Source organism: Ranitomeya imitator, unplaced genomic scaffold (genome assembly GCF_032444005.1).
Source record: "Ranitomeya imitator isolate aRanImi1 unplaced genomic scaffold, aRanImi1.pri SCAFFOLD_349, whole genome shotgun sequence".
NCBI lineage: Eukaryota > Metazoa > Chordata > Amphibia > Anura > Dendrobatidae > Ranitomeya > Ranitomeya imitator.
Window position 1 is genome coordinate 564,586 of NW_027194489.1, and position 13,693 is coordinate 578,278.

Consider the following 13,693-nt stretch of genomic DNA (forward strand, 5'->3'; position numbering starts at 1 on the left):
TGAAAACATATCACACTTTTCATCATAGTGCTTTTACCAATGCATAAAATGCATGGAGAAGTCATTTCGAATGACTGGTCCTCAGTGTTGTGAGAACGATGACTGGTTAGAATTTTTGGTGGTTTCTTGTTCAGTCCATAGGCCTACATCATGTGGCAAACCGGTGAGCATGTGGCTCTATTAGTATAGGAGATACCTGAAAACATATCACACTTTTCATCATAGTGCTTTTACCAATGCATAAAATGCATGGAGAAGTCATTTCGAATGATTGGTCCTCAGTGTTGTGAGAACGATGACTGGTTAAAATTTTTGGTGGTTTCTTGTTCAGTCCATAGGCCTACATCATGTGGCAAACCGGTGAGCATGTGGCTCTATTAGTATAGGAGATACCTGAAAACATATCACACTTTTCATCATAGTGCTTTTACCAATGCATAAAATGCATGGAGAAGTCATTTCGAATGACTGGTCCTCAGTGTTGTGAGAACGATGACTGGTTAAAATTTTTGGTGGTTTCTTGTTCAGTCCATAGGCCTACATCATGTGGCAAACCGGTGAGCATGTGGCTCTATTAGTATAGGAGATACCTGAAAACATATCACACTTTTCATCATAGTGCTTTTACCAATGCATAAAATGCATGGAGAAGTCATTTCGAATGACTGGTCCTCAGTGTTGTGAGAACGATGACTGGTTAAAATTTTTGGTGGTTTCTTGTTCAGTCCATAGGCCTACATCATGTGGGAAACCGGTGAGCATGTGGCTCTATTAGTATAGGAGATACCTGAAAACATATCACACTTTTCATCATAGTGCTTTTACCAATGCATAAAATGCCTGGAGAAGTCATTTCGAATGACTGGTCCTCAGTGTTGTGAGAACGATGACTGGTTAAAATTTTTGGTGGTTTCTTGTTCAGTCCATAGGCCTACATCATGTGGCAAACCGGTGAGCATGTGGCTCTATTAGTATAGGAGATACCTGAAAACATATCACACTTTTCATCATAGTGCTTTTACCAATGCATAAAATGCCTGGAGAAGTCATTTCGAATGACTGGTCCTCAGTGTTGTGAGAACGATGACTGGTTAAAATTTTTGGTGGTTTCTTGTTCAGTCCATAGGCCTACATCATGTGGCAAACCGGTGAGCATGTGGCTCTATTAGTATAGGAGATACCTGAAAACATATCACACTTTTCATCATAGTGCTTTTACCAATGCATAAAATGCATGGAGAAGTCATTTCGAATGACTGGTCCTCAGTGTTGTGAGAACGATGACTGGTTAAAATTTTTGGTGGTTTCTTGTTCAGTCCATAGGCCTACATCATGTGGCAAACCGGTGAGCATGTGGCTCTATTAGTATAGGAGATACCTGAAAACATATCACACTTTTCATCAGTGCTTTTACCAATGCATAAAATGCATGGAGAAGTCATTTCGAATGACTGGTCCTCAGTGTTGTGAGAACGATGACTGGTTAAAATTTTTGGTGGTTTCTTGTTCAGTCCATAGGCCTACATCATGTGGCAAACCGGTGAGCATGTGGCTCTATTAGTATAGGAGATACCTGAAAACATATCACACTTTTCATCATAGTGCTTTTACCAATGCATAAAATGCATGGAGTAGTCATTTCGAATGACTGGTCCTCAGTGTTGTGAGAACGATGACTGGTTAAAATTTTTGGTGGTTTCTTGTTCAGTCCATAGGCCTACATCATGTGGCAAACCGGTGAGCATGTGGCTCTATTAGTATAGGAGATACCTGAAAACATATCACACTTTTCATCATAGTGCTTTTACCAATGCATAAAATGCATGGAGAAGTCATTTCGAATGACTGGTCCTCAGTGTTGTGAGAACGATGACTGTTAAAATTTTTGGTGGTTTCTTGTTCAGTCCATTAGCCTACATCATGTGGCAAACCGGTGAGCATGTGGCTCTATTAGTATAGGAGATACCTGAAAACATATCACACTTTTCATCATAGTGCTTTTACCAATGTATAAAATGCATGGAGAAGTCATTTCGAATGACTGGTCCTCAGTGTTGTGGGAACGATGGCTGGTTAAAATTTTTGGTGGTTTCTTGTTCAGTCCATAGGCCTACATCATGTGGCAAACCGGTGAGCATGTGGCTCTATTAGTATAGCAGATACCTGAAAACATATCACACTTTTCATCATAGTGCTTTTACCAATGCATAAAATGCATGGAGAAGTCATTTCGAATGACTGGTCCTCAGTGTTGTGAGAACGATGACTGGTTAAAATTTTTGGTGGTTTCTTGTTCAGTCCATTAGCCTACATCATGTGGCAAACCGGTGAGCATGTGGCTCTATTAGTATAGGAGATACCTGAAAACATATCACACTTTTCATCATAGTGCTTTTACCAATGCATAAAATGCATGGAGAAGTCATTTCGAATGACTGGTCCTCAGTGTTGTGAGAACGATGACTGGTTAAAATTTTTGGTGGTTTCTTGTTCAGTCCATAGGCCTACATCATGTGGCAAACCGGTGAGCATGTGGCTCTATAAGTATAGGAGATACCTGAAAACATATCACACTTTTCATCATAGTGCTTTTACCAATGCATAAAATGCATGGAGAAGTCATTTCGAATGACTGGTCCTCAGTGTTGTGAGAACGATGACTGGTTAAAATTTTTGGTGGTTTCTTGTTCAGTCCATAGGCCTACATCATGTGGCAAACCGGTGAGCATGTGGCTCTATTAGTATAGGAGATACCTGAAAACATATCACACTTTTCATCATAGTGCTTTTACCAATGCATAAAATGCATGGAGAAGTCATTTCGAATGACTGGTCCTCAGTGTTGTGAGAACGATGACTGGTTAAAATTTTTGGTGGTTTCTTGTTCAGTCCATAGGCCTACATCATGTGGGAAACCGGTGAGCATGTGGCTCTATTAGTATAGGAGATACCTGAAAACATATCACACTTTTCATCATAGTGCTTTTACCAATGCATAAAATGCCTGGAGAAGTCATTTCGAATGACTGGTCCTCAGTGTTGTGAGAACGATGACTGGTTAAAATTTTTGGTGGTTTCTTGTTCAGTCCATAGGCCTACATCATGTGGCAAACCGGTGAGCATGTGGCTCTATTAGTATAGGAGATACCTGAAAACATATCACACTTTTCATCATAGTGCTTTTACCAATGCATAAAATGCATGGAGAAGTCATTTCGAATGACTGGTCCTCAGTGTTGTGAGAACGATGACTGGTTAAAATTTTTGGTGGTTTCTTGTTCAGTCCATAGGCCTACATCATGTGGCAAACCGGTGAGCATGTGGCTCTATTAGTATAGGAGATACCTGAAAACATATCACACTTTTCATCAGTGCTTTTACCAATGCATAAAATGCATGGAGAAGTCATTTCGAATGACTGGTCCTCAGTGTTGTGAGAACGATGACTGGTTAAAATTTTTGGTGGTTTCTTGTTCAGTCCATAGGCCTACATCATGTGGCAAACCGGTGAGCATGTGGCTCTATTAGTATAGGAGATACCTGAAAACATATCACACTTTTCATCATAGTGCTTTTACCAATGCATAAAATGCATGGAGAAGTCATTTCGAATGACTGGTCCTCAGTGTTGTGAGAACGATGACTGGTTAAAATTTTTGGTGGTTTCTTGTTCAGTCCATAGGCCTACATCATGTGGCAAACCGGTGAGCATGTGGCTCTATTAGTATAGGAGATACCTGAAAACATATCACACTTTTCATCATAGTGCTTTTACCAATGCATAAAATGCATGGAGAAGTCATTTCGAATGACTGGTCCTCAGTGTTGTGAGAACAATGACTGGTTAAAATTTTTGGTGGTTTCTTGTTCAGTCCATAGGCCTACATCATGTGGCAAACCGGTGAGCATGTGGCTCTATTAGTATAGGAGATACCTGAAAATATATCACACTTTTCATCATAGTGCTTTTACCAATGCATAAAATGACTGGAGAAGTCATTTCGAATGACTGGTCCTCAGTGTTGTGAGAACGATGACTGGTTAAAATTTTTGGTGGTTTCTTGTTCAGTCCATAGGCCTACATCATGTGGCAAACCGGTGAGCATGTGGCTCTATTAGTATAGGAGATACCTGAAAACATATCACACTTTTCATCATAGTGCTTTTACCAATGCATAAAATGCATGGAGAAGTCATTTCGAATGACTGGTCCTCAGTGTTGTGAGAACGATGACTGGTTAAAATTTTTGGTGGTTTCTTGTTCAGTCCATAGGCCTACATCATGTGGCAAACCGGTGAGCATGTGGCTCTATTAGTATAGGAGATACCTGAAAACATATCACACTTTTCATCAGTGCTTTTACCAATGCATAAAATGCATGGAGAAGTCATTTCGAATGACTGGTCCTCAGTGTTGTGAGAACGATGACTGGTTAAAATTTTTGGTGGTTTCTTGTTCAGTCCATAGGCCTACATCATGTGGCAAACCGGTGAGCATGTGGCTCTATTAGTATAGGAGATACCTGAAAACATATCACACTTTTCATCATAGTGCTTTTACCAATGCATAAAATGCATGGAGAAGTCATTTCGAATGACTGGTCCTCAGTGTTGTGAGAACGATGACTGGTTAAAATTTTTGGTGGTTTCTTGTTCAGTCCATAGGCCTACATCATGTGGCAAACCGGTGAGCATGTGGCTCTATTAGTATAGGAGATACCTGAAAACATATCACACTTTTCATCATAGTGCTTTTACCAATGCATAAAATGCATGGAGAAGTCATTTCGAATGACTGGTCCTCAGTGTTGTGAGAACGATGACTGGTTAAAATTTTTGGTGGTTTCTTGTTCAGTCCATTAGCCTACATCATGTGGCAAACCGGTGAGCATGTGGCTCTATTAGTATAGGAGATACCTGAAAACATATCACACTTTTCATCATAGTGCTTTTACCAATGCATAAAATGCATGGAGAAGTCATTTCGAATGACTGGTCCTCAGTGTTGTGAGAACGATGGCTGGTTAAAATTTTTGGTGGTTTCTTGTTCAGTCCATAGGCCTACATCATGTGGCAAACCGGTGAGCATGTGGCTCTATTAGTATAGGAGATACCTGAAAACATATCACACTTTTCATCATAGTGCTTTTACCAATGCATAAAATGCATGGAGAAGTCATTTCGAATGACTGGTCCTCAGTGTTGTGAGAACAATGACTGGTTAAAATTTTTGGTGGTTTCTTGTTCAGTCCATAGGCCTACATCATGTGGCAAACCGGTGAGCATGTGGCTCTATTAGTATAGGAGATACCTGAAAATATATCACACTTTTCATCATAGTGCTTTTACCAATGCATAAAATGACTGGAGAAGTCATTTCGAATGACTGGTCCTCAGTGTTGTGAGAACGATGACTGGTTAAAATTTTTGGTGGTTTCTTGTTCAGTCCATAGGCCTACATCATGTGGCAAACCGGTGAGCATGTGGCTCTATTAGTATAGGAGATACCTGAAAACATATCACACTTTTCATCATAGTGCTTTTACCAATGCATAAAATGCATGGAGAAGTCATTTCGAATGACTGGTCCTCAGTGTTGTGAGAACGATGACTGGTTAAAATTTTTGGTGGTTTCTTGTTCAGTCCATAGGCCTACATCATGTGGCAAACCGGTGAGCATGTGGCTCTATTAGTATAGGAGATACCTGAAAACATATCACACTTTTCATCATAGTGCTTTTACCAATGCATAAAATGCATGGAGAAGTCATTTCGAATGACTGGTCCTCAGTGTTGTGAGAACGATGACTGGTTAGAATTTTTGGTGGTTTCTTGTTCAGTCCATAGGCCTACATCATGTGGCAAACCGGTGAGCATGTGGCTCTATTAGTATAGGAGATACCTGAAAACATATCACACTTTTCATCATAGTGCTTTTACCAATGCATAAAATGCATGGAGAAGTCATTTCGAATGACTGGTCCTCAGTGTTGTGAGAACGATGACTGGTTAAAATTTTTGGTGGTTTCTTGTTCAGTCCATAGGCCTACATCATGTGGCAAACCGGTGAGCATGTGGCTCTATTAGTATAGGAGATACCTGAAAACATATCACACTTTTCATCATAGTGCTTTTACCAATGCATAAAATGCATGGAGAAGTCATTTCGAATGACTGGTCCTCAGTGTTGTGAGAACGATGACTGGTTAGAATTTTTGGTGGTTTCTTGTTCAGTCCATAGGCCTACATCATGTGGCAAACCGGTGAGCATGTGGCTCTATTAGTATAGGAGATACCTGAAAACATATCACACTTTTCATCATAGTGCTTTTACCAATGCATAAAATGCATGGAGAAGTCATTTCGAATGACTGGTCCTCAGTGTTGCGAGAACGATGACTGGTTAAAATTTTTGGTGGTTTCTTGTTCAGTCCATAGGCCTACATCATGTGGCAAACCGGTGAGCATGTGGCTCTATTAGTATAGGAGATACCTGAAAACATATCACACTTTTCATCATAGTGCTTTTACCAATGCATAAAATGCATGGAGAAGTCATTTCGAATGACTGGTCCTCAGTGTTGTGAGAACGATGACTGGTTAAAATTTTAGGTGGTTTCTTGTTCAGTCCATTAGCCTACATCATGTGGCAAACCGGTGAGCATGTGGCTCTATTAGTATAGGAGATACCTGAAAACATATCAAACTTTTCATCATAGTGCTTTTACCAATGCATAAAATGCATGGAGAAGTCATTTCGAATGACTGGTCCTCAGTGTTGTGATAACGATGACTGGTTAAAATATTTTATGGTTTCTTGTTCAGTCCATAGGCCTACATCATGTGGCAAACCGGTGAGCATGTGGCTCTATTAGTATAGGAGATACCTGAAAACATATCACACTTTTCATCATAGTGCTTTTACCAATGCATAAAATGCATGGAGAAGTCATTTCGAATGACTGGTCCTCAGTGTTGTGAGAACGATGACTGGTTAAAATTTTTGGTGGTTTCTTGTTCAGTCCATAGGTCTACATCATGTGGCAAACCGGTGAGCATGTGGCTCTATTAGTATAGGAGATACCTGAAAACATATCACACTTTTCATCACAGTGCTTTTACCAATGCATTAAATGCATGTAGAAGTCATTTCGAATGACTGGTCCTCAGTGTTGTGAGAACGATGACTGGTTAAAATTTTTGGTGGTTTCTTGTTCAGTCCATAGGCCTACATCATGTGGCAAACCGGTGAGCATGTGGCTCTATTAGTATAGGAGATACCTGAAAACATATCACACTTTTCATCATAGTGCTTTTACCAATGCATAAAATGCATGGAGAAGTCATTTCGAATGACTGGTCCTCAGTGTTGTGAAAACGATGACTGGTTAAAATTTTTGGTGGTTTCTTGTTCAGTCCATAGGCCTACATCATGTGGCAAACCGGTGAGCATGTGGCTCTATTAGTATAGGAGATACCTGAAAACATATCACACTTTTCATCATAGTGCTTTTACCAATGCATAAAATGCATGGAGAAGTCATTTCGAATGACTGGTCCTCAGTGTTGTGAGAACGATGACTGGTTAAAATTTTTGGTGGTTTCTTGTTCAGTCCATAGGCCTACATCATGTGGCAAACCGGTGAGCATGTGGCTCTATTAGTATAGGAGATACCTGAAAACATATCACACTTTTCATCATAGTGCTTTTACCAATGCATAAAATGCATGGAGAAGTCATTTCGAATGACTGGTCCTCAGTGTTGTGAGAACGATGACTGGTTAAAATTTTTGGTGGTTTCTTGTTCAGTCCATTAGCCTACATCATGTGGCAAACCGGTGAGCATGTGGCTCTATTAGTATAGGAGATACCTGAAAACATATCACACTTTTCATCATAGTGCTTTTACCAATGCATAAAATGCATGGAGAAGTCATTTCGAATGACTGGTCCTCAGTGTTGTGAGAACGATGACTGGTTAAAATTTTTGGTGGTTTCTTGTTCAGTCCATAGGCCTACATCATGTGGCAAACCGGTGAGCATGTGGCTCTATTAGTATAGGAGATACCTGAAAACATATCACACTTTTCATCATAGTGCTTTTACCAATGCATAAAATGCATGGAGAAGTCATTTCGAATGACTGGTCCTCAGTGTTGTGAGAACGATGACTGGTTAAAATTTTTGGTGGTTTCTTGTTCAGTCCATAGGCCTACAACATGTGGCAAACCGGTGAGCATGTGGCTCTATTAGTATAGGAGATACCTGAAAACATATCACACTTTTCATCATAGTGCTTTTACCAATGCATAAAATGCATGGAGAAGTCATTTCGAATGACTGGTCCTCAGTGTTGTGAGAACGATGACTGGTTAAAATTTTTGGTGGTTTCTTGTTCAGTCCATTAGCCTACATCATGTGGCAAACCGGTGAGCATGTGGCTCTATTAGTATAGGAGATACCTGAAAACATATCACACTTTTCATCATAGTGCTTTTACCAATGCATAAAATGCATGGAGAAGTCATTTCGAATGACTGGTCCTCAGTGTTGTGAGAACGATGACTGGTTAAAATTTTTGGTGGTTTCTTGTTCAGTCCATAGGCCTACATCATGTGGCAAACCGGTGAGCATGTGGCTCTATTAGTATAGGAGATACCTGAAAACATATCACACTTTTCATCATAGTGCTTTTACCAATGCATAAAATGCATGGAGAAGTCATTTCGAATGACTGGTCCTCAGTGTTGTGAGAACGATGACTGGTTAAAATTTTTGGTGGTTTCTTGTTCAGTCCATAGGCCTACATCATGTGGGAAACCGGTGAGCATGTGGCTCTATTAGTATAGGAGATACCTGAAAACATCACACTTTTCATCATAGTGCTTTTACCAATGCATAAAATGCATGGAGAAGTCATTTGGAATGACTGGTCCTCAGTGTTGTGAGAACGATGACTGGTTAAAATTTTTGGTGGTTTCTTGTTCAGTCCATAGGCCTACATCATGTGGCAAACCGGTGAGCATGTGGCTCTATTAGTATAGGAGATACCTGAAAACATATCACACTTTTCATCATAGTGCTTTTACCAATGCATAAAATGCATGGAGAAGTCATTTCGAATGACTGGTCCTCAGTGTTGTGAGAACGATGACTGGTTAAAATTTTTGGTGGTTTCTTGTTCAGTCCATAGGCCTACATCATGTGGCAAACCGGTGAGCATGTGGCTCTATTAGTATAGGAGATACCTGAAAACATATCACACTTTTCATCAGTGCTTTTACCAATGCATAAAATGCATGGAGAAGTCATTTCGAATGACTGGTCCTCAGTGTTGTGAGAACGATGACTGGTTAAAATTTTTGGTGGTTTCTTGTTCAGTCCATTAGCCTACATCATGTGGCAAACCGGTGAGCATGTGGCTCTATTAGTATAGGAGATACCTGAAAACATATCACACTTTTCATCATAGTGCTTTTACCAATGCATAAAATGCATGGAGAAGTCATTTCGAATGACTGGTCCTCAGTGTTGTGAGAACGATGACTGGTTAAAATTTTTGGTGGTTTCTTGTTCAGTCCATAGGCCTACATCATGTGGCAAACCGGTGAGCATGTGGCTCTATTAGTATAGGAGATACCTGAAAACATATCACACTTTTCATCATAGTGCTTTTACCAATGCATAAAATGCATGGAGAAGTCATTTCGAATGACTGGTCCTCAGTGTTGTGAGAACGATGACTGGTTAAAATTTTTGGTGGTTTCTTGTTCAGTCCATAGGCCTACATCATGTGGGAAACCGGTGAGCATGTGGCTCTATTAGTATAGGAGATACCTGAAAACATATCACACTTTTCATCATAGTGCTTTTACCAATGCATAAAATGCATGGAGAAGTCATTTCGAATGACTGGTCCTCAGTGTTGTGAGAACGATGACTGGTTAATATTTTTGGTGGTTTCTTGTTCAGTCCATAGGCCTACATCATGTGGCAAACCGGTGAGCATGTGGCTCTATTAGTATAGGAGATACCTGAAAACATATCACACTTTTCATCATAGTGCTTTTACCAATGCATAAAATGCATGGAGAAGTCATTTCGAATGACTGGTCCTCAGTGTTGTGAGAACGATGACTGGTTAAAATTTTTGGTGGTTTCTTGTTCAGTCCATAGGCCTACATCATGTGGCAAACCGGTGAGCATGTGGCTCTATTAGTATAGGAGATACCTGAAAACATATCACACTTTTCATCAGTGCTTTTACCAATGCATAAAATGCATGGAGATGTCATTTCGAATGACTGGTCCTCAGTGTTGTGAGAACGATGACTGGTTAAAATTTTTGGTGGTTTCTTGTTCAGTCCATTAGCCTACATCATGTGGCAAACCGGTGAGCATGTGGCTCTATTAGTATAGGAGATACCTGAAAACATATCACACTTTTCATCATAGTGCTTTTACCAATGCATAAAATGCATGGAGAAGTCATTTCGAATGACTGGTCCTCAGTGTTGTGAGAACGATGACTGGTTAAAATTTTTGGTGGTTTCTTGTTCAGTCCATAGGCCTACATCATGTGGCAAACCGGTGAGCATGTGGCTCTATTAGTATAGGAGATACCTGAAAACATATCACACTTTTCATCATAGTGCTTTTACCAATGCATAAAATGCATGGAGAAGTCATTTCGAATGACTGGTCCTCAGTGTTGTGAGAACGATGACTGGTTAAAATTTTAGGTGGTTTCTTGTTCAGTCCATTAGCCTACATCATGTGGCAAACCGGTGAGCATGTGGCTCTATTAGTATAGGAGATACCTGAAAACATATCACACTTTTCATCATAGTGCTTTTACCAATGCATAAAATGCATGGAGAAGTCATTTCGAATGACTGGTCCTCAGTGTTGTGAGAACGATGACTGGTTAAAATTTTTGGTGGTTTCTTGTTCAGTCCATTAGCCTACATCATGTGGCAAACCGGTGAGCATGTGGCTCTATTAGTATAGGAGATACCTGAAAACATATCACACTTTTCATCATAGTGCTTTTACCAATGCATAAAATGCATGGAGAAGTCATTTCGAATGACTGGTCCTCAGTGTTGTGAGAACGATGACTGGTTAAAATTTTTGATGGTTTCTTGTTCAGTCCATAGGCCTACATCATGTGGCAAACCGGTGAGCATGTGGCTCTATTAGTATAGGAGATACCTGAAAACATATCACACTTTTCATCATAGTGCTTTTACCAATGCATAAAATGCATGGAGAAGTCATTTCGAATGACTGGTCCTCAGTGTTGTGAGAACGATGACTGGTTAAAATTTTTGGTGGTTTCTTGTTCAGTCCATAGGCCTACAACATGTGGCAAACCGGTGAGCATGTGGCTCTATTAGTATAGGAGATACCTGAAAACATATCACACTTTTCATCATAGTGCTTTTACCAATGCATAAAATGCATGGAGAAGTCATTTCGAATGACTGGTCCTCAGTGTTGTGAGAACGATGACTGGTTAAAATTTTTGATGGTTTCTTGTTCAGTCCATAGGCCTACATCATGTGGCAAACCGGTGAGCATGTGGCTCTATTAGTATAGGAGATACCTGAAAACATATCACACTTTTCATCATAGTGCTTTTACCAATGCATAAAATGCATGGAGAAGTCATTTCGAATGACTGGTCCTCAGTGTTGTGAGAACGATGACTGGTTAAAATTTTTGGTGGTTTCTTGTTCAGTCCATAGGCCTACAACATGTGGCAAACCGGTGAGCATGTGGCTCTATTAGTATAGGAGATACCTGAAAACATATCACACTTTTCATCATAGTGCTTTTACCAATGCATAAAATGCATGGAGAAATCATTTCGAATGACTGGTCCTCAGTGTTGTGAGAACGATGACTGGTTAAAATTTTTGGTGGTTTCTTGTTCAGTCCATAGGCCTACATCATGTGGCAAACCGGTGAGCATGTGGCTCTATTAGTATAGGAGATGCCTGAAAACATATCACACTTTTCATCATAGTGCTTTTACCAATGCATAAAATGCATGGAGAAGTCATTTCGAATGACTGGTCCTCAGTGTTGTGAGAACGATGACTGGTTAAAATTTTTGGTGGTTTCTTGTTCAGTCCATAGGCCTACATCATGTGGCAAACCGGTGAGCATGTGGCTCTATTATTATAGGAGATACCTGAAAACATATTACACTTTTCATCATAGTGCTTTTACCAATGCATAAAATGCATGGAGAAGTCATTTCGAATGACTGGTCCTCAGTGTTGTGAGAACGATGACTGGTTAAAATTTTTGGTGGTTTCTTGTTCAGTCCATAGGCCGACATCATGTGGCAAACCGGTGAGCATGTGGCTCTATTAGTATAGGAGATACCTGAAAACATATCACACTTTTTATCATAGTGCTTTTACCAATGCATAAAATGCATGGAGAAGTCATTTCGAATGACTGGTCCTCAGTGTTGTGAGAACGATGACTGGTTAAAATTTTTGGTGGTTTCTTGTTCAGTCCATAGGCCTACATCATGTGGCAAGCCGGTGAGCATGTGGCTCTATTAGTATAGGAGATACCTGAAAACATATCACACTTTTCATCATAGTGCTTTTACCAATGCATAAAATGCATGGAGAAGTCATTTCGAATGACTGGTCCTCAGTGTTGTGAGAACGATGACTGGTTAAAATTTTTGGTGGTTTCTTGTTCAGTCCATAGGCCTACATCATGTGGCAAACCGGTGAGCATGTGGCTCTATTAGTATAGGAGATACCTGAAAACATATCACACTTTTCATCATAGTGCTTTTACCAATGCATAAAATGCATGGAGAAGTCATTTCGAATGACTGGTCCTCAGTGTTGTGAGAACGATGACTGGTTAGAATTTTTGGTGGTTTCTTGTTCAGTCCATAGGCCTACATCATGTGGCAAACCGGTGAGCATGTGGCTCTATTAGTATAGGAGATACCTGAAAACATATCACACTTTTCATCATAGTGCTTTTACCAATGCATAAAATGCATGGAGAAGTCATTTCGAATGACTGGTCCTCAGTGTTGTGAGAACGATGACTGGTTAAAATTTTTGGTGGTTTCTTGTTCAGTCCATAGGCCTACATCATGTGGCAAACCGGTGAGCATGTGGCTCTATTAGTATAGGAGATACCTGAAAACATATCACACTTTTCATCATAGTGCTTTTACCAATGCATAAAATGCATGGAGAAGTCATTTCGAATGACTGGTCCTCAGTGTTGTGAGAACGATGACTGGTTAAAATTTTTGGTGGTTTCTTGTTCAGTCCATAGGCCTACATCATGTGGGAAACCGGTGAGCATGTGGCTCTATTAGTATAGGAGATACCTGAAAACATATCACACTTTTCATCATAGTGCTTTTACCAATGCATAAAATGCCTGGAGAAGTCATTTCGAATGACTGGTCCTCAGTGTTGTGAGAACGATGACTGGTTAAAATTTTTGGTGGTTTCTTGTTCAGTCCATAGGCCTACATCATGTGGCAAACCGGTGAGCATGTGGCTCTATTAGTATAGGAGATACCTGAAAACATATCACACTTTTCATCATAGTGCTTTTACCAATGCATAAAATGCATGGAGAAGTCATTTCGAATGACTGGTCCTCAGTGTTGTGAGAACGATGACTGGTTAAAAT